At 36.2% G+C, this 27,243-nt stretch overlaps 1 protein-coding gene across 2 annotated transcripts in view; it reads right to left on the reverse strand.

Annotated features, from left to right (window-relative positions):
- The window catches only part of PEX5L (peroxisomal biogenesis factor 5 like), a 538,178-nt gene that overhangs the window by 455,330 nt on the left and 55,605 nt on the right, over nucleotides 1-27,243 (reverse strand). Inside the window, exons 2-3 of one of the 2 annotated variants that reach the window (XM_067034079.1) lie at nucleotides 18,597-18,652; nucleotides 18,168-18,319 (exon numbers count right to left, since the gene is read on the reverse strand). The gene's annotated coding sequence lies outside the window, so the exon portion shown is untranslated. Of the gene's footprint in view, nucleotides 1-18,167; nucleotides 18,320-18,596; nucleotides 18,653-27,243 lie in introns of those variants that run through there. The other variant, XM_067034072.1, reaches the window with a different exon arrangement.

Below are 27,243 nucleotides of genomic sequence, written 5' to 3' on the forward strand. Positions count from 1 at the left end.
AATTTCATTTCTTTTATGCCTCAGTAATATTCCACTGTATATATGTGCCAGATCTTCTTTATCCATTCATCTGATGATGGACACTTAAGTTGCTTCCATGTCCTGGCTATTGTAAATAGAGCTGCAATGAAAATTGTGGTACATGACTCTTTTTGAATTAAGGTTTTCTCAGGGTACATGCCCAGTAGTGGGATTGCTGGGTCGTATGGTTGTTCTATTTTTAGTTTTTTAAGGAACCTCCATACTGTTCTCCATAGTGGCTGTATCAATTTACATTCCCACCAACAGTGCAAGAGGGTTACCTTTTCTCCACACCCTCTCCAGCATTTATTGTTTGTAGATTTTTTGATGATGGCCATTCTGACTAGTGTGAGGTAATGACTCATTGTAGTTTTGATTTACATTTCTCTAATGATTAGTGATGTTGAGCATGCTTTCATGTGTTTGTTGGCAATCTGTATATCTTCTTTGGAGAAATGTCTATTTAGGTCTCCTGCCCTAAAGACCAATTGTTGGATTGGGTTGTTAGTTATTTTGATATTGAGTTGCATGAGCTGCTTGTAAATTTTGGAGATTAAACTTTTGTCAGTTGTTTCATTTGCAAATATTTTCTCCCATTCTGAGGGGTGTCTTTTCATTTGGTTTATGGTTTCCTTTGCTGTGCAAAAGCTTTTCAGTTTCATTAGGTCCCATTTGTTTAGTTTTGTTTTTATTTCCATTTCTCTAGGAGGTGGGTCACAAAGGATCTTTCTGTGATTTATGTCATAGAGTGTTCTACCTATGTTTTCCTCTAAGAGTTTTATAGTGTCTGGCTTTATATTTAGCTCTTTAATCCAATTTGAGTTTATTTTTGTGTAGAGTGTTAGGGAGTGTTCTAATTTCATTCTTTTACATGTAGCTGTCCAGTTTTCCCAGCACCACTTATTGAACAGGCTGGCTTTTCTGCATTGTATATTCTTGCCTTCTTTATCAAAGATAAGGTGACCATATGTGCATGGGTTTATCTATGGGCTTTCTAACCTCTTCCATTAATCTATATTTATGTTTTTGTGTCAATACCATACTGTTTTGATTACTGTAGCTTTGTAGTATAATCTGAAGATCAGGAGCCGGATTCCTCCAGCTCCATTTTTCTTTCTCAAGATTGCTTTGGCTATTTGGGGTCTTTTGTGTTTCCATACAAACTGTGAGAATTTTTTGTTCTAGTTCTGTGAAAAATGCCATTGGTAGTTTGATAGGGATTGAATTGAATCTGTAGATTGCTTTGGGTAGTATATTCATTTTCACTACATTGATTCTTCCAGTCCAAGAACATGGTATATCTCTCCATCTGTATCATCTTTAATTTTTTTCATCTGTGTCTTATAGTGTTTGGCATACTGGTCTTTTGTCTCCTTAGGCAGGTTTATTCCTAGGTATTTTATTCTATTTGTTGCAATGGTAAATGGTAGTGTTTCTTTAATTTCTCTTTCAGATTTTTCATCCTTAATGTATAGGAATGTAAGAGATTTCTGTGCATTAATCTTGTATCCTGCTACTTTACCAAATTCGTTGATTAGCTCTAGTAGTTTTCTGGTAGCATGTTTAGGATTCTCTATGTATAGTATCATGTCATCTGCAAACAGTGACAGCTTTACTTCTTCTATTCCAATTTGGATTCCTTTTATTTCTTTTTTTTTCTCTGATTGCTGTGGTTAAAAATTCCAAAACTATGTTGAATAATAGTGATGAGAGTGGGCAACCTTGTCATGTTCCTGATCTTAGTGGAAATGGTTTCAGTTTTTCACCATTAAGAATGATGTTGGCTGTGGGTGTGTCATATATGGCCTTTATTATGTTGAGTTAAGTTCCCTCTGTGCCTACTTTCTGGAGGGTTTTTATCATCAGTGGGTGTTGAATTTTGTCAAAAGTTTTCCTGCATCTATTGAGATGATCATATGATTTTTCTCCTTCAATTTGTTAATATGGTTTATCACATTGATTGATTTGTGTATATTGAAGAATCCTTGCATTCCTGGGATTAACCCCACTTGATCATGGTGTATGATCCTTTTAATGTGTTGTTGGATTCTGTTTGCTAGTATTTTGTTGAGGATTTTTGCATCTATGTTCATCAGTGATACTGGCCTCTAGTTTTCTTTCTTTGTGACATCTTTGTCTGGTTTTGGTATCAGGGTGATGGTGGCCTCATAGAATGAGCTTGGAAGTTTTCCTGACTCTGTTATATTTTGGAAGGGTTTGAGCAGGATATGTGTTAGCTCTTCTCTAAATGTTTGATAGAATTCACCTGTGAAGTCGTCTGGTCCTGGAGTTTTGTTTGTTGGAAGAGTTTTAATCACAGCCTCAAGTTCAGTGCTTGTGATTGGTCTGTTTATATTTTCTATTTCTTTCTGGTTCAGTCTCAGAAGGTTGTGTTTTTCTGAGAATTTGTCCATTTCTTCCAGGTTGTCCATTTTATTGGCATATAGTTGCTTGTAGTAATCTCTCATGATCCTTTGTATTTCTTCAGGGTCAGTTTTTACTTCTCCTTTTTCATTTTTAATTCTATTGATTTGAGTCTTCTCCCTTATTTTCTTGATGGGTCTGGCTAATGGTTTATCAATTTTGTTTATCTTCTCAAAGAACCAGCTTTTAGTTTTATTGATCTTTGCTATTGTTTCCTTCATTTCTTTTTCATTTATTTCTGATCTGATCTTTATGATTTCTTTCCTTCTGCTAATTTTGGAGGTTTTTTGTTCTTCTTTCTCTAATTGCTTTAGGTGTAAGGTTAGGTTGTTTATTTGAGATGTTTCTTGTTTCTGGAGGCAGGATTGTATTGCTATACAATTCCATCTTAGAACTGCATTTGCTGCATCCCATAGGTTTTGGGTGGTAATGTATTCATTGTCATTTGTTTCTAGGAATTTTTTGATTTCCTCTTTGATTTCTTCAGTCATCTCTTGATTGTTTAGTAGTGTATTGTTTAGCCTCCATGTGTTTGTGATTTTTACAGATTTTTTTTCCTGTTATTGATATCTAATCTCATATGTTGTACTCAGAAAAGATACCTGATATGATTTCAATTTTCTTAAATTTACCAGGGCTTGATTTGTGACCCAAGATATGATCTATCCTGGAGAATGTTACATGAGCACTTGAGGAGAAAGTGTATTCTGTTGTTTTTGAATGGAATGTCCATAAATATCAATTAAGTCCATCTTGTTTAATGTGTCATTGAAAGTTTTTGTTTCCTTATTTATTTTCATTTTGGATGATCTGTCCATTGGTGATAGTGGGGTGTTAATTCCCCTACTATGATTGTGTTAGTGTTGATTTCCCCTTTTATGGCTGTTAGCATTTGCCTTATGTATTGAGGTGCTCCTGTGTTGGGTACATAATATTTACAATTGATATATCTTATTCTTGGATTGATCCCTTGATTATTATGTAGTATCCTTCTTTGTCTCTTTTAACAGTCTTTATTTTAAAGTCTATTTTGTCCGATATGAGGATTGCTACTCCAGCTTTCTTTTGATTTCCATTTGCATGGAATATTTTTTTCCATCCCCTTACTTTCAGTCTGTATGTGTTCCTAGATATGAAGTGGGTCTCTTGTGGACAGCATATATAGGGTCTTGTTTTTGTATCCATTCAGCCAGTCTATGTCTTTTGGTTGGTGCATTTAATCCATTTATATTTAAGGTAGTTATTGATATGTATGATCCTATTACCATTTTCTAAATTGTTTTGGGTTTGCTTGTAGGTCTTTTCTTTCTCATGTTTCCTGCCTAGATAAGTTCCTTTAGCATTTGTCGTAAAGGTGGTTTGCTGGTGCTGAATTCTCCTAGCTTTTGCTTGTCTGTAAAGGTTTTAGTTTCTCTGTTGAATCTGAATTGAATGAGATCCTTGCTGGGTAGAGTAATCTTGGTTGTAGATTTTCCCCTTTCATCACTTTAAATATGTCCTGCCATTCCCTTCTGGCTTTCAGAGTTTCTGCTGAAACATCAGCTGTTAACCTTATGGGGATTCCCTTGTATGTTATTTGTTGTTTTTACCTTGCTGCTTTTAATATATATATATATATATATATATATATATATATATATATATTTTTTTTTTTTTTTTTTTTTTTTGTGGTACGTGGGCCTCTCACTGTTGTGGCCTCTCCCGTTGCAGAGCACAGGCTCCGGATGCGCACGCTCAGTGGCCATGGCTCATGTGCCCAGTCGCTCCGTGGTATGTGGGATCCTCCCAGACCGGGGCACGAACCCGTGTCCCCTGCATCGGCAGGTGGACTCTCAAACACTGTGCCACCAGGGAAGCCCAATATTTTTTCTTTGTATTTAATTTTGGATAGTTTGATTAATATATGTCCCGGAATATTTCTCTTTGGATTTATCCTATATGGGACTCTCTGTGCTTCCTGGACTTGATTAACTATTTCCTTTCCCATATTAGGGAAGTTTTCAACTATAATCTCTTCAAATATTTTCTCTATCCCTTTCTTTTTCTTTTCTTCTTCTGAGACCCCTATAATTCGAATGTTGGTGCATTTAATGTTGTCCCAGAGGTCTCTAAGACTGACCTCATTTCTTTTCATTCTTTTTTCTTTATTCTGCTCCGTGGCCGTTATTTCCTCTATTTTATCTTCCAGATCACTTATCCGTTCTTCTGCCTCAGTTATTCTGCTATTGATTCCTTCTAGAGAATTTTTAATTTCATTTATTGTGTTGTTATCATTGTTTGTTTGCTCTTTAGTTCTTCTAGGTCCTTGTTAAACGTTTCTTTTATTTTCTCCATTCTATTTCCAATATTTTGGATCATCTTTACTGTCATTATTATGAATTCCTTTACAGGTAGACTGCCTATTTCCTCTTCATTTGTTTGGTGTGGTGGGTTTTTACCGTGCTCCTTCATCTGTTGTGTGTTTCTGTCTTCTCATTTTGCTTAGCTTACTGTGTTTGGAGTCTCCTTTTCACAGGCTGCAGGTTCATAGTTCCCGTTGTTTTTGGTGTCTGCCTCCAGTGGGTAAGGTTGGTTCAGTGAGTTGTGTAGGCTTTCTAGTGGAAGGGACTGGTGCCTGTGTTCTGGTGGATGAGGCTGGATCTTGTCTTTCTGGTGGGCCAGACTGCGTCCAGTGGTGTGTTTTTGGTGCCTGAGAACTTATGATTTTAGGCAGCCTCTCTGCTAATGGGTGGGTTTGTGTTCCTGTCTTGGTAGCTGTTTGGCATGGGGTGTCCAGCACTGGAGCTTGCTGGTCATTGAATGGGGCTGGGTCTTGGCATTGAGTTGGAGATCTTTGGGAGTGCTTTTGCCATTTGATATTACATGGGGCCAGGAGGTCTCTTGTGGACCAGTGTCCGAACTCGGCTCTCCCTCCTGAGAGTCTCAGGCCTGACAGTCAGACGAAGCACCAAGACCCTGTCAGCCACACGGTATGTGTGTAAGTAAAAGGCAGCACTCCCCATCTCGTTATGCAAGCTGGAGAGAAAGGTGTCATCCTTGTCACTTATATAATGGGCATAAAAAGATATCAAAGACAGCAGCTGTGCCCAGTCAAAGTGACGCAGTGGGCATCATGCAAGTGGGCGCCTGGCTCATATAGCCATTTCTTATACAGGTGTGAAAAAAAATCAAGAAAAAAATAAAGCATATCTTTGTGAAGATATTTTTATAAAGACATTCTGTGTATTTTAACAGTAGTAAGTTTTAAATGTCTAATTTTCAACATGGTAATATTTACAGGTTATATACCTACAGCTAAAATTTAGTCTAATGCAAGTGATGGACAACAGAACACAGTCAATTGTTTGTTTTATATGTTTTATATTTTTAGAATTCAGATACCTTGATATATCTCCCATTTTGATAAATAGAAGCACCCTTTTAAGCATATTGGTTTGGCCACAAAGCTTGTTCAGGTTTTTCCTTTTTTTTACAGAAAAATCCAAATGAACTTTTTGGTCACCCCAATATTAAAAAATGAACACTGACCACCTGTTTTGTTCCAGGCACTGTGCTATTTACTGCATATACAGAGATGAATAGTATTATCTCTACCTTCAAGAAACATCCTAAACATCCCAAATAGCTTGTGTGTCTTCTACCCATTTTCCCTGTCATCAATCCTGGCAGATGGCTTAATTCTGTAGAGGGGAAGAGAAGCTTAGCTTGTTCATATGCAAGCAGTTGGTAAGCAAATGAAGGCTATTTTACTTGGATCACATTTCATCACTATCATTTCATAAGCTTCTTCAGAGCTGCCCAATAAGGTAGTGAATAGAGAAATCTGGCTATTTAAGTTAATTAAAATAAAAGAAAATAAATTAAATCAGTTATTCAGTCACACTGACCATATTCCAGATGATCACTAGCCACATGAGGCTAGTGGCTAGTGTGTTGGACAGTGCAGGTATAGAACATTTCCATCATTGCAGAATGTTCTGTTAAACAGAACTTTTTTAGAGTGTGACTTTTGCTTTTTAAAGGTATTGTCTTTGGTTATAGAGTTAGTAATCCTAATTTTTTTTTTTTTTTTTTTTTTGTGGTACGTGGGCCTCTCACTGTTGTGGTCTCTCCCATTGTGGAGCACAGGCTCTGGACACGCAGGCTCAGCGGCCATGGCTCACGGGCCCAGCCACTCCGTGGCATGTGGGATCCTCCTGAACCGGGGCACGAACCCATGTCCCCTGCATCGGCAGGCGGACTCTCAACCACTGTGCCACCAGGGAAGCCCAGTAATCCTAATTTTTCATAGGAGCAAATTACTCAATATGTCAGGCTGAAGCCCAAATTAGATATACAGATATGCAGATATAGAGATGCATATGCAGATATAGATATAGAAGTAGATATGAATATTTATTCTATACATGTACCCCACTCTGACATTCATTCTTAAGGTGGAAAAGGATAAGTCAATCAGTAATTAGTGCAATCAACCCTCTGAACTTTAAATCTGAGTGGGTGATAGTTTCAGCAATTCTTTGTGGGTTTTACACTATGATTGAAATTTTCCTCGCTGCTGTATTCTCTACGGTGATCTTGTTGGAAAGTATAAAATCTGTAATTACAGCATTAGCTCACAGAAGAATTAGACAGGGTATGTGCTTTGTAAATGTCATTTGATATTTGCATGTGGCATTTAAATTCCCCCTGGTGTTAATGAACCACAGAGTTCTTTGTATTGTTTCTGAGTTGTTTCTTTCATTAATTTTGATTCTCCTTGCAGCCAGCATTTTAAAAGTTACTGGAAAAGTTAGACTTTTGTGTTTAATAATGCCACTGACATTCAGTAAGCTTAATAAAGAAATGAGAACCCAAGAACTATGTGAGGAGATTTAAATCTCTGATCTACTGTTTCCTTGAATTAATTACTAGAGAAAGTAGAATGGGCTCCCAAAATCTGATCCTCAGAGGGGGAAGAAATAAAACAAGTACAGATGGACATAGTGAACTGCATTACAAGTGGATTAAATGTCATAATGAAGACATGTTCTCATGTAATTTTTTTGAATTTTACTATTTGTTTTTAAGGTTTCTATTAGTGTGTGACTAGGATGGTAAGTTTTACTTTACATGAGCAATTTTCCTCACATTTGTAAGTCATTCATTTTGGCTCTTGGCACTATTTCATAATAGTATCTTCAATGGTCAAGTGTTCTTGAATTTTCATTGTCATTAACACAGGTGTTTATTTTCATGAATGAAACTCTTCATATTGCAAAATCTTATTTGGCTTTAAATAGTTTTTAATTATGTGGATGATCTGGGTTTGTTTGTTTGTTTCTGTCATGTAAGCAGGATCTTGCATATAGTGATCCTCTGGCCAACCTTGGCACTGCTCTGCTTTACAGAATCCTCACTGGGGCCCTCAGTCATGTACTCATATGCACATGCTCATCCCCATATTCCCTTATAATTAATAATCCAGTGTGATCAGACAGAACACATTCGAATTTTATAACTTATACTGGACTTCCTTTAAAAAGTTTATTATATTTTTAAAATTGCAGTTCAAAACAAAATTAAAGAAAATAGATAAGCAAATGTTTCTTATTTTCTTAAAAGGAATATTCATAGTCTCCTCCTACCCTGCAAAGATAGGCACTGTGAACATCAGGGTTATGTCCTTTTCTCTATGTATACATGTGTATACACTTATATTTTTCACAAATACAGGATCATATATATTATTTTATAATATGGACTTTTTATTTCACTATTTATCCTGAATATTTTTCTTATCCTATAACCTGTTAAGAAATGATAAACTGTTCTAGAACATCATTTGTAATGCAAATACATAATTTACTGAACTATCTGTATCTCTGGATATTTTGCTTGTTTCTGACACTGTGGCTTTATTATCCATAACCTTTTGATTTGTTCACTCTAGTACACATTTACTTTTTATATTAGTAGAGAAATTTCTGAAAATTATTAGAAATAGCCAAATTTTAGTATTCTTCTATTTTTATATAACAATCTACCTTAATTTTACTCATCCAAAACAATAATTCATAACTTATTTGACTCAGCCCTGTGGAATCACACATTTTCTCAGCATTCAGTTCCTCAGCTTTTTATCCACTTGCCAATGCCTTTTTCCTACACTCCCTCTTGCTCTCATCCTGTCTTCCTAAAAACCTACTCCTATGTATTTTATTAACAGGGATACATAATTAATTAAAAACAACTTAATGTTTTCCTTCCTGAAGTTATTTGCATTTTAACAGGGGTCAAACCCTTATATTAACAAGATGAGTCTCTAATGGAGAAATTGTAGGCATCCATCAGAAGGTTGGAGAAGACCCCAATAAACAAAGGAAGGAACATTGTACAGAAGGGTGAAAGAATGTATCAAGTTCAATAAATTGTAGATATTATGAGCCTGGACCACAAAGTATCAGGCTCCTAGTAGCAGAGGATCAGATTGGATTTATCACACTGGAATTATTATAGAGGCTTTGTGTGCTGTGCTAAGGGGCTGGGGTTCTATTTTCTAGGCCAGTGGTTCACCATCCCAGCTGCCCATTAGTACTGCCTGGGGAGATTTTTTAAAGTACAGATGTCCAGGACCCATCTACATGTGTTTGAGGGGTAGCAGAGATGTTAGTTCCACTTTGGATGTGACAAGTTGGGGATACCTGTGGGCCACTGAAGATGAAGATGGAAATAACTCATTAGTGGTGGGATATATGAGCCTGGAGCTTTGCAGAAGGCTGTGAGCCTTAAATTTCTGTGGGTACAGAGCACATGGTACATTAACCTAAGTCTCAACCTAACAACATAGCAGCTCTCTAACCTTGGGCAAATTACTTCTCTTTGAGCCTCAGTTTCTTAATTTGTAAATGAAGGTGCTATGGGAGCTAAATGAGATATAAATGAGAGAGTGCTTTGTGAAGTATTATGTGGCTATGCAGTTTTATTATTATCATTAATGACTCATGTACATATAATCAAAATATTTTCTTTGTGTGCACATGGTGCAGAGGAAAATATCAGACTAGGAACAAGTGATTTGTCTTCAAGTCTCAATTTTGTTATTCTCTACCTGGTGATCTTAGGTACTTTATATCACTCCTTATACTTCAACATCCATAAAGTGAAAGTTGGATGAGATCAGTGGTTTTGAAACTTTGCTCAGTGGAGCCTTAGTATTTTTCATTGAGATACCTTAGGGGCTCCAAAGGAATGGGGCATGGGGAGACTACAACAGTCCTACTTTCAGCTGGCTTATATTGAACTTTTCTATGGGGTTCTCTAAAAGAACATGCTTTAAAGCTAGGAACAGAAAAGTCTGAAAACTTCTGAGTTAGATGATCTCAAACGAACTTTCCTTCTGGAACATCCTACGGTCCTACAGTATTATAAATGATTCAGCCTCTCCAAATCCCTGCCTTCTCTACAAGGTTGTAGGGAGGAATAGTTATGAAAAGGCTCCCAAAGCTGTAAGATAATTCTATAAAGTTGCTTACTGACAATATCCAGATACCAAGTGATATTATATCCACATCCACACTATGTCACTTAATTGGATTTTTTATTCTTTATTTTTTATGTACAAATATTGCAGGATAGGGATGAAAATACTCATCATACATGCCAACTCTAGTAGCTACCCAGACCCTATGATAACCTGGTTTCTGTGTTTGCATTTGGCTTCCCCAGTAAAGAATGCTGTGATCAACTATTAATTTCTAACATAAGCATAGAAAGAACACAGGCACACATATTAGTATTTTTCATTCCTCTTAGAGGCAAAAATTTGCTTCCTGTATGGTCAGTACAGCTTGATTCCAAAACATGTCTCCGACTTTCACTTTTGCCTATAGGGTTTTTATTCCTGTGGGGAATTATGCCTAAATTTCACAGCTGAGCTCTCTCCTGTGGTACCAAGGGAATTCTGTCCTATTAAAAAAAAAAGTCTTATTCAGTAAGTGTAAGGGAACTTCCTCGACCTGATAAAGGGCATTTTAGTGATGAAAGACTTACCCCTAAGGTCAGGAACAAGGTAAGGATGTCTTATCTCACTATGTCTATTTAACAGTGTACTGGATGTTCTCACCAGTGTGATAAAACAATAAAAAGTTCCTGGAAAAGGCCTTTTATCCATAATATATAAAGAGTTCTTACAATCCAGTAAAAAGAAGATAAAACAACCCAATTTAAAAATGGGCAAAAAGATTTTAATAGACATTTCATCAAAGAAGATATATAGATGTCAAGTAAGCACACAGAAATATGCTCAGTATCATGAGTCATTGGTGAAATGCAAATAAAAACTTCAATGATATACCCCTACACATTTGCTAGAATGGCTAAAATAAAAAAGACTGTCTATGCAAAAAGTTGGTGAAGACATAGAGCAACTGGAACTCTCACACACTGCTGGTGGAAATGTAAAATGATAAAACTACTTTGGAAGATAGTTTGGTAGTATCTTAAAGAATTAAATACGTTGGGACTTCCCTGGTGGCGCAGTGGTTAAGAATCTTCCTGCCAATGCAGGGGACACCAGTTTGAGCCCTGGTCCACAAAGATCCCACATGCCGCGGAGCAACTAAGCCCGTGCCCCACAAATGCTGAGCCTGCGCTCTAGAGTCCACGAGCCACAACTGAGCCCGCGTTCCACAACTACTGAAGCCCGCATGCTTAGAGATCTGCAACAAGAGAGGCCACCACAATGAGAAGCCCGCGCACCGCAACGAAGAGTAGCCTCTGCTCGCCACAACCAGAGAAGGCCTGTGTGCAGCAACAAATACCTGACACAGCCAAAAATAAATAAGTAAATAAATAAATTTTTTAAAAAGTTAAATACATACCTATCATACTACTCAACCATTTCACTCACTCCTAGGTATTTACCCAAGAAAAACAAAAGCAAATGTTGACTCAAAGACTTACACACTATACTCATAGCCACTTTATTTTTAGTAGCCCCAAATTGGAAATAACCCAAATGTCCACGTTACCACCTGTCTACTAGGTAAATGAATAAACAAATTGTGGTATAGCCATAGAATGGAATACTTCTCAGCACCAAGAGGGTACAATCACTGATATATGCAAAAACAGGGATATACCTCAAAATAATTTTTTGAAGTGAAAAACGCCAGACAAAATATAGATACTATGTAATTTTATTCATACAACTCTAGAAAATGCAAATTACACTATAATATTAGAAAGCAGATCAGTGGTTGCTTTGGGACAACAGTGATGGGATGGCAGGGACGAAGGAGGAGCAAGAGGAAAAGATTACAAAGAGACGTTTTGGAGTGATGGATATATTCATTATTTTGACTGTGGTGATGCTTTCATGAGTCTACACATACGTAAAAACTTATCAAACTATAATTTTTAAACATATGGGGTTTACTGTATGTCAATTAGACCTCAATAAAGTTTTAACAAAAATTAATTACCTGTCATTTTTGGTGAGTATTAGTCTTCTAATTTTACTTCATTAGAAAGAAACTCATGACTTGCTGTGGAACTTGAGCAAGTTACTAACATCACTGGGATTCAATTTCCTCAACTTTAAGAAAGAGTTGACTTCTACAATGATAAAAGATCCCTTCCATCATCTCTAATTTATGATATATAAGCCACATTCAAGAATATGGAGGAAGTCCTAAACTCCGATACTTAAATTTTAATGATAAAGAAATTTTCTTCTGGAATAAGGAAGGGTGGCAGCATTATAATTTGACATATAGACTCTGACTGTGGCTCTTGTACCATCAGCTGCTATGGCTCCTTTTATTGAATTTTCAGTTTGTGAGGCATTTGTGGAAGATTACACCTGAGCCCAGGCTGAGTTGGTCCCAGGATGATAATCAACCAACAGGAGGATATGAGGTATCTGAATGCCCCTGGGTCACTTGAGATTCTTTTTAGACCTTATACAATTAATATAAATTTGTAGTGTCCATGAGATTGAAATTGATGTATGCTGAAAAGCCAAAATGCTTTAAAATTCTGTTCCAAAAATCCTTAAATGTTTATAAACAATGCTTTCTGGAATGATAGGAATTGAAAGGAGTGTGAATAATTTTATTAATATTAATCTTTATTTTCCAAACAATAATTGAAAGAACAAACAAATAATGTTAGCATTCACTGAATGCTTATTTGGTTGCAGGCACTGTGCTTTGCATATGTTATATCATTTAATCCTCAAAACTATTTAATATTATATTTACTTTTTTATTAAAAAAATGAAGGATGCCACTCCTGAGATAAATGCCCAGTATCACATATGTAGTAAAGTGCCAAATATTAACTATTTTCACCACAGTATTTATAGATCATGAATTTAACCTGAGTCGTGTGGGGTTTTGATTTTGTTTCATTCCACTTCTAACTTACAGACTGGCCTTCAAAGTCACTTAATGCTCTTCATGTTCTGAGGTCTGCACTTTGAAAATGAAGACAATGATTTTCTTACAATCCACACACGGAGGACATAAGAAATAAGACATTATCAGATGGCAAAGAAAACCTATTTGCATTGATAGCAACATCATCTATAAAAATTAGAAAAATAATTTTCATAGGTTTGGTATTTATCATTTATAGGTATATCCCAAATGTCAACACAATTAATCTTGCTCTTTTTTAAGATTAAAATAAAATTGACTGAACATTTCTATCCTTTTAGGAAGTAGAAAACTCACTGCCTTTCCCCACCACCCCACTTTCAGAGAGTTATTAACTGGTGTTTTCTATTAACTGGTGTTTTCAGAGAGTTATCTATTAACTGGTGTTTTCCTGGACACCCGTAGTTCTCATTTTCTATTCTAGCTGAACTCTGGGTCTCACTGTTATTTCATCCCCAATGATTATTCTTTTTGCTCTGTCTTACACAAAAATAGCGAGGGGCAAAGATTTTCTTTGATTCCAAAATAATGTCAACTTGTATAGATAACTCCTCTGAAGTTTTAAGTTAATGGAAGAGCGGAGTTACAGCACAAAACTACATAGAAAACAGTTTAAAACAGAGCATTAGACAATTCTTTTCTTAAAACTTTTTCCGTAGCCCTGTTAGCAGAATTATTCACCAACTTGCTCTCTTCAGGCTTCTGTCTTCTGCCATATAATCTGAGCACTTTTTCTAATATCTCTGTCATTTTTCTCTCCCTCACTGAAACCCCCATATTTGTGATAACTTTCCATGATGAACAGTTTAGCTAATACTTTCATACATTTCCTTCCAAACTATAATCCTCCATCCTCATCTTCCACACTAACAGGCAGTTTCCTTTTCAAAAACATTTGTCTCCCTAAGAGAAATTCAGATGCCATCCACTGACATATACTTTTTAAAAAACCTCAGTTTATATTTAATGTGCTAATACTATGCTAATTTTCAATTACTTGTCTGGTAACCTTAATACAAACCAGAAAGTAAGCATAAGTGGTTCACAGGAAGCCAAAGTCACCATCTCAGGCAACTTATTTATAAAAATAAAATTGTATTAGATGTAATAGTAATGATCAAAATGATAAGAAAAACATTAAAAGAGTTTGTCTTACAGAAACATGTAAATCAATGAAAGTAGAACACTCCTTCACACCATATACAAAAATAAACTCAAAATGCTTTAAAGACCTAAATACAAGACATGACACCATAAAACTCCTAGAAGAGAACACAGGCAAAACATTCTAGGACATAAATCATAGCAATATTTTCTTAGATCAATCTCCCAAGGAGAAAGAAATAAAAGCAAAAATAATAAAAGCTTTTGCACAGCAAAAGAAACCATCAACAAAATGAAAAGACAGCCTGCAGAATGGGAGAAAATATTTGCAAATTATGTGACTAACAAGGGGTTAATATCCAAAATATATAACAGCTCATACAACTCAATAATAAAAAGCAAACAGCCCAATAAAAAAATGGGCAAAAGACCTAAATAGACATCTCTCCAAAGAAGACATACAGATGGCCAAGAGGCACATGAAAAGATGCTCAACATTGTTAATTATTAGAAAAATGCAAATCAAAACCACAGTGAGGTATTGCCTCACATCTGTCAGAATGGCTATCATCAAAAAGTCTTCTAATAATAAATGCTACAGAGGGTGTGGAGAAAAGGGAACTCTCCTACACTGTTGGTGGGAATTAAAATTGGTGCAGCCACCATGGAGAACAGTATGGAGGTTCCTTAAAAACTTAAAATAGAGTTACCATATGATCCAGCAATACCACTCCTGGGCATTATCCAGAGAAAACCATAATTCAAAAAGATACATGCCCCCCAATGTTCATAGCAGCACTATTCCTAATAATCAATATATGGAAACAACCCAAGTGCCCATCAACAGACAATGGGCTTAAGATGTGGTAAATATATACAATGGAATACTACTTAGCCATAAAAAAGATGAAATATTGCCATTTGTAGCAACATGGCTAGACCTAGAAAATATCACACCAAGTGAAGTAAGTCAGATAGAGAAAGACAAATATTATATGATATCACTTATATGTGGAATGTAAAAGATAATACAAATGAATCTATATACAAGACAGAAATAGACTCATAGACATAGAAAATGAACTTATGGTTACCAAAGGGGAAAGAGAAGGGGGAGAGGGATAAATTTGAAGTATGATATTAACAAATGCAAAGTACTATACATAAAACAGATAAGCAACAGGATTTACTATATAGCACAGGGAACTACATTCAATATCTTATAATAACTTATAATGGAAAATAATCTTAAAAATGTTATATATATATATATATATATATAACTAAATCACTTTGCTATATACCTGAAGCTAACACAGTATTGTATATCAATTATACTTCAATCAAAAGAAGAGTTTGTCTCAAATGTAAAACAAAACAAAAGAACCCTCAAAAGCCTAAGTTCTCTTAGTAAAAATGCTTACTTCCATTGTTTTAAAAAATGAGCTGTAATTAAGGAGTATAAGAACAGTTCCTGGATATGACATGCTCTCAGATATAATACATGAATGAACTAATTTTGCATGAGATGGATGAATGATTAGAAAATAGCAATTGTGATAAAATAAGGTATACACGAAGATAAGCCAACTCTGCTGCACAAAGTACTGGGAAAGAAAAGAAAGAAAACTGAGACAAAAAGAAAAAACAAAAACTAACCACCACTGGAATACAAAAGCCTAGAATTTTTAACTGATAACAAGTAGAGGCAGTATGAAGCTTTAATTCAAATATTTGAAATTCCCTGCTAATTTTAAATCCAATACCACCAGCTAGAATATGAAATAAATTTTGTAAAGGAAGAAAAATGGTTGAAATATTTACATATTTGACCACAACATTTTAATAAATATAAATAAACAGATGAATTATTAACTTCCTACTTTGTACAGCAAAATCTTCAAGAAGGAGACACCACTGACCAAGGCTTTAAAGGAATAACATTTACTAAATTTAGAGCCATGACACTCCAGGTGGAGGAAGCACAAAAGCCAAGGCACAAACGAGCCAATTACTTTTTATTCCATCAAGAGAACACTAATATCATCATGGATGAGTAGAATGTAGCTCCTGGAATGAAAAGCTGAGGGGTCACTACTCCAATGAAACGAGTGATAGAATGATTAAGTTAAAATAAGTATTTCTTCGGAATACTGGTAGAGTGGATAAAGAGTCCTGAATTTTTTCTTTTCTCTTTCTCTCATTTTTTTTTTTTTTTGAGGGGGGTTAGAGGAGGTTGGGGAAGAGAATTCAACACTGGTACAAGTTACTAACAAAAATTGGTACATTTAACTTAAATTTACAGGTTAGTCTTATGATGTGACTAATGCCATTGTCTAATACAAATGTCTGGAACACATTTTTCTCTATGTATTTATATTAGTATTTATTATTTCTTTATTATATGCATGTTATGTTACTTATCAAGTAAACCCAAATACATGGAACATCTAAACCTTGTATGCAAGGAAGTAAATAATATACTCAAGCAATCTAGTGCACATTCCAAGAAAAAATGCATTCACCATGTCCCCCAAATCTCAGGTTATTTTTCCATTCTCCTTCAATTCAAAGATCTTGTCTAACCACAGACTGAGAACCACTCAAAGAAGCTAGAATCACTGTAGGGAATTTTATATTTAGCAACTCACCTGGGTCACTGGTCTCTGGCCATGCCCCATATTTAATATAATATGCTAATCTTTGAATATTGAAGTTTTCCAAATAATAAAGTTTTCTATGAATGACCTAGCCACAAGTACACACATTAGCAATTCATTATGTTTAATTTAGACCTCATCAGTGCCTTACATCAAGTCCTAAAAAGTCACAAAACAATATATTCTGAAAAGTATTAAGTTCTACCTTTTGATTTTTTTTTTTTTTTTTTGTGGTACGCGGGCCTCTCACTGTTGTGGCCTCTCCCATTGTGGGGCACAGGCTCTGGACGCGCAGGCTCAGCGGCCATGGCTCACGGGCCCAGCCGCTCCGCGGCATGTGGGATCTTCCCGGACCGGGGCACGAACCCGTATCCCCTGCATCGGCAGGCGGATTCTCAATCACTGCGCCACCAGGGAAGCCCTACCTTTTGATATTTTTAAGAGTGCATTCCTGTCTTTCATGAATTCAAATGCTGTACTTTCTGGGCTTAACCTCTGTGTCAAGCTGATAACCATCTGTTTGATTTTTTTTACTATGTTTGACATACTTTTAATGGTTTCTATTGATTTTTTTCTTCCTAGCAACTGTATATGGTGATCAAAATATTTAATATGCTACTTTCCTGTTCTGTCTTCAAGTAGACAGTATAAGCTGTGTTCAAAAATATATTTTTAAAAATCCATATAAGACAGTGTTATGAACATTGTACATGAAAAAGGTATAACGAATTTTGCAAATTGGCTCTCGTTCCCATAATGAAACTTAAAAATAAGATTTAAAGTAGATTATAAAACAATCTTTAAAAACACACACAAACAAAAACAACTGAGCAAAGAAAAGGAAAAAACAGAAATTTGATGACCGGCAAAGTTTTCCATAGTGAGCTCAGAAAAATCAAAGACCAGTTTGCCAAAAGAAATAAAACCTGTAAGGCAATTAAATGTTTTCCAGGGCAATTAAATGATTGCCCCAACCATCACTCTCCTTCTTTCTTAGTCTGGAAAGGAACAGTAGTGGAAATTCTGCAGAGATTCTTATACATTGTGAAAATTGCCTAATCAGCTTTGTAAAAGCTATAGAATCTCAATTACCATCATATCTTAATAGGATTTGGAATCCAATTGATCCAAGTTCTGTCTAGATGCCATTTGTGTGTGGCAAAATGAATGAGACTATTTTCTTTCTTTCTGAACTATACATTTAAGTTTTTGTACCAGAAAAATGTATCCTAACACCCCACCCCTGTGCTACACTTCCTTTTAAACCCCCAGCACAGCAGCACCAACAGGATTTTTCATGGAGGAAGTACACAGGCTACTCCTGAACAACCAACTATTTTGAAGACTGGCTTTCTCCTCAAATTTCGCTCCTAGATGCCCAGAGCACCCACCTGAGCAGACATATCCTACATCTTCAGATGAGAGAGATAAATGAACTCCATAGAGGGCAATATGAATTCTAAGATAGAAGTTGAGAAGGAAAATCAACCCCCTTACTCTTTTTTACAGGACTAGAGAAAGTTGTGTGTGTGCTTACCTGATGGCAGCGAGCTTGCTCTCTGTGCCAATGAAATTAATCCTGAAGCTAATGTGAACTGCTCCTGATTTCAGAATAGCAGCTCCTCTGCTATTATCCAACAGCACTACCCTTTCAGAGTCTTCTGGCTTTGTGCTGTGGACATTTGCTTCCTGAAAAGATAGTTGATTGGACAGTTTAACTTTGTGAAGGTTGGGTGAATCTAATGATATTTTTTTCCCCATATAAATTGCATGCATGTGAAATTGAACTTAGACATGATTAAGAGGAATCTTTTCTGCCCATTTAGCTTTTGCATCATTTACCAGATGCAGATACCTTAGGAAGGTAGAATCTAAATGTTTAAGTTATTTTGGATGCTTAAGTAAGTCCTGGGTGAACATGAAGTTTGGATGAGTCAACTAGAATTTTAGACTTGGCTAGACTTACTGTGGAACTAGGACTTGCAGCTGGCAACTGGGCAGTGATTCAGGAGGCAGCTGATGCTGAAAGAAAAAAAAGAATGTATTAGACTTATATGGTTATAATCAGCTCCTAACCTCTTTAAAAACACCCCTAATTTCCCTTGTGGTGGTTTCTTTTTCCATCCAAATAGTTTCTAGATGTTAATTTTAATCTGATTTCATTGGGACACCAATGTGGGGAGAATAAAGGGCAAGGCAGGTGAGTAGCAGAGAGATTTTTATCTGAGCTCCAATCACTCACTGGTGCCTCTGGTTGAAAACACCAGAAAAATGAAAGCGATAGAAATAGCTAAAAGCAAATTTAAGAAGAGAAGCTGGAATGCTCAAGTCCAAAGGTAGTTACTAGAGGAAGGAGAAGCTCAGAAATTAATGTGTAATTAATGTGTCATGAGAAGAAGTTGGTAGAAGAAGCGGCGGAGGAGACAGGAGGGAACATGGAGGAAGAAAGGGAGAGAAGGGGAAAAGGTATGAACTTCATTACTTGAGTTGAGCTAGGTCCTCAGCTTAAGCTCAGTTTTGCTGTCATAAGATGACCTCAACATCTCAATAACTCATAACATTTCTTTCTCTCTTATACTACACGTCTCTCATAGGTCAACTGCCGTAACCAGAGAACCAGCCCCAAACTGGCCCTATCTTGTTTCTAACAAGATACTGAGTTGTTTTTCAGAGACAACAGAACAAAACCCAAAGCATGTACAGAGGAGAAGATCTTGACCTCAAAAATCACCCAGAACCAAAGTTTCTCCCCCCACGGAACCAAAGGCCCGGACGTGACTGGAACCTGAACGCTGGAACCCTTTCAGAAGCGGAGGGTCCAGCCTGAAGCCCCTTAACCGTGCCTTACTGCAAATGACCAAGTTCCAAAGTCCCGCCAGTGCTTCTGCATACCAACCCTCCTCCCCTAACTCACAAAAGTTTGACTGAACCCCAGTTTGACAAAATTGAACTGTACCTCCTGTCTCATTGCTGGTGGTCCTCACAATAAAGTTTTTTCTTTTCTCAAAAGCCGGTGCCATAGTATTTGCTTCTATGTGTGTCAGGCAACAAGCCCTTTGCTTGGTAATGAGACAGGAGGGGAAGGGGCAGGACCCAACCACCAGATAAATGAAGAACGGGCACAGCTGTTAGAATGTAATAAAAACTGGCCAGAACCAGCTGAAACCAAGATGGCTTCGAGAACAGTCATGTCATTGATCTTTAGCTCATTATACCTTCGCTGTAATACTAAAAATCACTCCCCCTTACCCCCCGGACAGTTCCGAGACAGACCATAAAAGGCCAAAAAGTGGGTGGTGGCCCAATTCCTGGAAAATCCCCACCTTTCCCCCAATAGCAAGAATATTCCTCCCACTCCTTAGCACGTGAAATCACTCAGCCCATAAAAACTGACAATCCCCTGCCCTGAGGCCACCACTTTCACTTTCTGAGACAACCTGCATGCTGCCTATGGAGTGCGTATCTCTATAAATAAACTTGCTTTTGCTTTTCTTTGGCTCGCTCTTGAATTCTTTTCTGCACAAAGCCAAGAAGCTTCACTTGGCGGTCTGTCCTAAGGGTTCCTGCGGGTCCCAGGACATGACATTTCCCCCTCCTGCCACAGTAACACTGCTGCTAGGTAGCTCATTGTCTTCACTTAGGATGTGGGCTGGTAGACTGCGAGGCCTTAATGGAGGTTTCAGAGGGAAAACAGCATACCAAAATCACAAGACAGAAGCTCAGAGGGACACACTTCATCTCCGCTCACATTTCATTTGTCAAAGCAAGTCAAATGGCCAAGCCTGAAATCAGTAGTGTGGGAATGTATATTTTGAAAATATATAATCATCGAATAATATGTAATAACTAAAAATATTCATGAGGAAAGATGCCATTTCTACCTTCTTGGGAGTAGCGGTCAAGGCATTTCGTAGAATACCCTTCAGTTTAGGTTTTTCTGATGATTTTCCTCATAATTAGAGGGGTTATGGGTTTTGGGGGAGGAAGACCACAGAGGAAAAGTGCCATGCTCAGCACAGGATATCAAGGGTAGGTACTATCAATATGACTCATCACTGTTGGTATCAACCTCGAGGGAGAGCTTGTCAGGTTGCTCCACTGTAAAGTTATTTGTTTTTCTTCTTTTCCGTACTTTACTCTTTAGAAGGAAGTCATTATGCACAGCCCACACTTAAGGAGTGGGGAGTTTTGATCTACCTTTTGAGAGCATTTCACTCTTTTTACAGGTGAGGGATCTGAGGTTTTCAGAGTTTAAGCCCAAGTTAACATAGTTAATTAAGTGGCATCAAGGTTGCAAATCACATCTGTCTGACTTATGAAACTATTCAGTGCTACACATAAAGAAGCATAAAAATAGGGAAATGATTAGAAAAATAGAAGGATATGTTTATGAGTTTGTTTTATTGAAGCATGTTGAGAGCCATGGCCCCTTGATAATAGAGACATTCAGATGATTCCTTAACTTGCTACTCGCTAGCATTGGGACAGGAGAGTTATGCTCCCTGACGTTTATAATGCTATCCAACTATTGTCGTAATGTGACCTATTAATCTGTCTTTCTGCAAATACACCCTGACTCCATTCTAATCACTAAGCCACTTTTCAAAAGGGAAACCAAGTTCTCACAGTGCTGTGAGGAGAGTAGAGGATGAAAATGATTTTATCTGTCAGTCTTATGGCTTCTAAGCAGTGTGGGTTGTTTTGTTTTGTTTTGTTTTTGTTTTTTTCTTGATGAGAGTTATAACTCCAGATCTGACTAATAAAGAGAAGGCATGTTTCTGTCACAGAAATAGCTTTTGTACAAATGGGAAACTGTCACTAAGGCTGAGAAGCAGAGCAACGGGATGGTCTACGTCTGGTGGGTGAAAATTGTGTGAGGTTTTTCCTTCTTACTATGGTGATATAATTCAATGTTGACATTTTATAGTATGTGTCAGGTCTCATTTCTTTTAAACTGTCATTGACAATGCAATTCAAAGACAGAAACGACCATGTAACAGTATTTTGTGTTTTTTGAACTAGGATCAAATCTCTCTGACAAAAAATAAAGTTACAGAGAACGTATAAAGATAAAACAGAGTTTGTGGACATTCTATATGTTTCACATGAAGATGGATTTCTCTATCCATTTTTATAAACTGAATAGAGACCACTTGACGTCTGAGTCACATGTGCATACCATACATTTAATTGTAATCATATGCTACTCTTGAACGTGATTTGTTTAAATATTCTCATGTGCAGCGATTTCTAAGTTGACTGAACTCTTGGCTGGCAACCAGGAAGGCAAGTATTCACTGCTATTTCTCATACTATAGAGACATTTATATTTTCAGAAATAATTTTCTCCCTCAATTGCTGAGATTACCTTGACTTTCTGAGGCTGTTATGTAAATCCTACACAAGGATTGAGCTTTTAGGGCAAAAACTGTTTTGTTTACCATTGTGTCCCAGCACTTAGTACATTCTAGAACACTGTATACATGTAATCCATGTTTGTTAAGTGAATATTGAACAAATATTTTCAAGAGAGAAGCATTGCATAAATTTAAGATAGTCATAAAATACACAACTACTTCTAAAATGAAAGGCCATGTTTAAAGTCTAAGATCATTAATTTCATTTAGCTCAGAATAAAGCTTTTTTTTTTTTTTTTTTTTTTTTTTTTTTTGTGGTACGCAGCCCTCTCACTGTTGTGGCCTCTCCCGTTGTGGAGCATAGGCTCCGGACACGCAGGCTCAGCAGCCATGGCTCACAGGCCCAGCCACTCGGCGGCATGTGGGATCTTCCCGGACAGGGGCACGAACCCGTGTCCCCTGCATCGGCAGGAGGATTCTCAACCACTGCGCCACCAGGGAAGCCCTAACGCTTATTTTTATGACACCAAGTATAATAAAGTCTGTATCATATAACTTGTGTGATGGCGCATTTTCTTCCAAATATCCTAATCAAAGACAAAAGCCCCAAAGATGGATATTAATAGCTAACTTCTATGCTATGCCTTCATGAAGTCACTAAAATTTTTAACCATTAGGCAGCTATTCATATGAACAGAATCTAATTTTCCTTTTGATAAGCCAATTAAATTGTATTTTCTTTATACTAAATAACAAAATTAAAAATTAATATTTAATGCTGATGAGAGTATGTTGAGAGAGTTACTCTCCTCTATGGCTGCTGTGAGAGTATTTTGATACAATTTTTCTGGAATATAGTTTGGGAATATATACAAAGAGGCTTTAAAGAGTTCATAGACTTTTTTAAACAAAGGAGTTCTACCTCTAGATGTTTATGTAAAATAAATCATCAGAGATTTTGTCAGAGATTAATATTTGAGGATATAAGGATGTTTGTTACATAATAATACTGATCATGAGCAAGTGTCATTTAATTTCATTGTGCTCTAATTTTGGGGACAATGTTTATTTTTTAATTCAGTGCTAATTTTTTATCACAGTTACACATGATCATAATTTAGAGAGTCAAATTGTTGTACAAGCCTTATTACAGTAAAAAAGCAGAACTCTGACTACCTCTTTCCAATTTCTGTTGCCTAGAGGTAGCCACATTTAGCTCTTTTAACTGATTCTTAGCCTATTTGCCTCCATACTTCCACCAATCTAAAAACAAACAAAGAAACAAGCAAACAAGCTTAATTTTTCAATTTCACGCATTACATACTGACTTCCTACTATGGAAAATTACAATTTAGCTTTCTTTCACTGCCTCTATCCCCAGCTTACACATACACCCTTATTCTTTCCCTTTTTTCTTAACAGAGTTTAATCATAATTTTGTATTATCACTACAGCATGTATAGTATTATGACTATATAAACACGAGACCTTGCTCAGTCATATTGGGTACTGTTATTACTTTTCCTTAACAAGTTTGGGTTTCCTTGTTTCTTTTTTTAAATTTTTAGGTAATGCTATTGTTGTCCATTCTTAGCTTCCTATGTATTTGTAGTTCTTTTATTTACTTCCCCAGTTATGCAAATCTTCTTTCAGTACATGCATGTATGTTAAGCATCAATGTCATCCTCCTAAAAAACAAGTCTCTCATGAGCCTTTCACTTTCCACATCTGGATGTCTGAAGCTTAGCTCTTGTTTGGAGGTCTCCTTTCACCATCATCCTGGGGATTTTCTTTCCACTTCTTGTATGGAATTTCCTTTTTCCTGGATTCCATGTCTTTTTCTCTTAGTTTTCTTTGTTTTGGCAGAACACAGATTCCTGAGGAACTGCACATAAGAGGTAAATTTTTTTTTTTTAACCTTTTTGCAGTCTGAAAATTTAAAAATTTTACTCTGATCCTTACTTAATAGTAGTCTGGGAATAGAATTCTAGACTAGAAAACATGTACCCTAGACTTGTGAAGCCTTTGATCTATTGCCTTCTAGCTTCTAGAGTTGTTAATAAGAGGCTCAATAACAAAGGCTAACATATTTTCAGCACTGACTATATACCAGTCACACTTCTGTATGTATTTATGTTTATTATCTCATGTAATACAACAAACCTATAAGGTAGGTGCTACTTTAATTTCCTTTTTTACAGATATGGAAGCTGAGACACAGGGTTGCAATGACTTTCCCAGAGTTATAGGGCTAGTGAATATAGAGTCTGGGATTTGAATTCAGCTGAGCTGGATGGCAAGCTCATGCTCTTAACCTTCATGACTTACTGACAAATTGATTAGTGATATTTTCAATGAATCATGAACTTTCAATCTGAATACTTTTCTTATTATTTTATATTTTGATTTCAGTATCCTGAAATTTCACAATGCTGTGTCTTGTGGTGGGCTTTTCTCATTCATAATCATGAAGGCACAGTGAGACATTTCAGTCTGGAAATGCTGTGCTTCATTTCTGGAGAAGGTTCTTGAATTATTTCTGTGTTAGTTTCCTCCCTTCTATTTTCTCTGTTCTCTGCTTCTAAATTTCATGGACTGGCCCAACTAATTTTCCTATTCTCTGCCTGTCTTATCTTCCATAGCTTTACCTTTCTGTTTCACTTTCTATAAGCTTTCCTCAACTTTATCCTCAAGAATTTCTATTGAATTTTAAATTTCTGCTATTATATTTTAACGTCCAAGAACTCTTCTTTGTGTCCTCTGAATGTAGTTCTTTAAAACATTCTGGGTTTTTTTCCCATAGGTTTATTATCTCATGACTATCTCTCATATATTCATATTCACATCAATTGGAGTATTTTGGGTTTTTTTTAAAAGTTCTATCCAAGTTGCCCTTTTTATTTTCACTTGTAATCTTGTTCAGTTTCAACGGAGAAATCAAAAGCTTTACAGACAAGCAAAAGTTAAAAGAATTCAGCACCATCAAACCAGCTCTACAACAAATGCTAAAGGAACTTCTCTAGGTGGGAAACACAAGAGAAGACAAGGACCTACAAAAACAAACCCAAAACAATTAAGAAAATGATAAAAGGAACATATATATCAAAAATTACCTTAAATGTGAATGGATTAATTGCTCCAACCAAAACACACAGGCTCGCTGAATGTATACAAAAACAAGACCCATATATATGCTGTCTACAGAAAATCCACTTCAAACCTAGGGACACATACAGACTGAAAGTGAGGGGATGAAAAAAGATATGCCATGCAAATGGAAATCAAAAGAAAGCTGGAGTAGCTATACTCATATCAGATAAAATAGACTTTAAAATAAAGAATGTTACAAGAGACAAGGAAAGACACTACATAATGATCAAGGGATCAATCCAAGAAGAAGGTATAACAGTTATAAATATATATGCACCCAACATAGTAAACAGTAACACAATATAGTGGGGGACTTGAACACCTCACTTACACCAATGGGCAGATCATCCAGACAGAAAATTAATCTGGAAACACAAACTTTAAATGACATAATAGACCAGATAGATTTAATTGATATTTATAGGACATTCCATCCAAAAGCAGCAGATTACACTTTCTTCACAAGTGTACACAGAACATTCTCCAGGATACATCACATCTTTGGTCACAAATCAAGCCTCAGTAAATTTAAGAAAATTGAAATCATATCAAGCATCTTTTCTGACCACAACTCTATGAGATTAGAAATCAAATAAAGGGAAAAAAATGTAAAACACAAACACATGGAGGCTAAACACTACATTACTAAATAACCAACAGATCACTGAAGAAATCAAAGAGGAAATCAAAAAATACCTACAGTCAAATGACAACAAAAACACAATGATCCAAAATCTATGGGAGGCAGCAAAAGCAGTTCTAAGAGGGAAGTTTATAGCAATACAATCTTACCTTAAGAAACAAGAAAAATCTCAAATAAACAATCTAAACATACACCTAAATGAACTAAAGAAAGAATAACAAACAAAACCCAAAGTTAGTAGAAGCAAAGAAATCATAAAAATCAGAGCAGAAATAAATGAAATAGAAACAATAGTAAAGATTAATAAAACTAATATCTGGTTCTTTGAGAAGATAAACAAAATTGATAAACCTTTAGCCAGACTCATCAAGAAAAAGAGGGAGAGGACTCAAATCAATAAAATTAGAAATGAAAATGGAGAAGTTACAATGGACACTGCAGAAATACAAAGCAATGGAAGAGAGTACTACAAGCAACTCTATGCCAATAAAATGGACAACCTGGAAGAAATGGACAAATTCTTAGAAAGGTATAACCTTCCAAGACTGAACCAGGAAGAAATAGAAAATATGAACAGACCAATCACAGGTAATGAAATTGAAACTGTGATTAAAAATCTTCCAACAAACAAAAGTCCAGGACCAGATGGCTTCACAGGTGAATTCTATCAAACATTTAGAGACGAGCTAACACCCATCCTTCTCAAACTCTTCCAAGAAATTGCAGAGGAAGGAATACTCTCAAACTCGTTCTATGAGGCCACCATTACCCTGATACCAAAACCAGACAGATATCCTACAAAAAAAGAAAATTACAGATCAATGTCACTGATGAATATAGACGCAAAAATACTGAACAAAATACTAGCAAACAGAATCCAACCACACATTAAAAGCATCATACAATATGAACAAGTGGGATTTATCCCAGGGATGCAAGTATTCTTCAATATACACAAATCATTGTGATACACCATATTAACAAATAGAAGAATAAAAACCATATGATCATCTCAATAGATGCAGAAAAAGCTTTTGACAAAATTCAACACCCATTTATGATAAAAACTCTCCAGAAAGTGGGCATAGAGGGAATCTACCTTAACATTATAAAGGCCATACACAACAAACCCACAGCAAACATCATTCTCAATGGTGAAAAACTGAAAGCATTTCCTCTAACATCAGGAACGAGACAAGGATGTCCTCTCTCAACACTATTATTCAACATAGTTTTGGAAGTCCTAGTCATAGCAATCAGAGAGGAAAAAGAATAAAATGAATCTAAATTGGAAAAGAAGAAGTAAAACTGTCATGGTTTGCAGATGATATGATACTATACATAGAGGATCCTAAAGATGCCACCAGAAAACTACTAGACCTAATCAATGAATTTGGTAAACTTGCAGGACACAAAATTAATGCACAGTAATGTCTTGCATTCCTGTATACTAACAATGAAAG

Source organism: Kogia breviceps, chromosome 5 (genome assembly GCF_026419965.1).
Source record: "Kogia breviceps isolate mKogBre1 chromosome 5, mKogBre1 haplotype 1, whole genome shotgun sequence".
NCBI lineage: Eukaryota > Metazoa > Chordata > Mammalia > Artiodactyla > Physeteridae > Kogia > Kogia breviceps.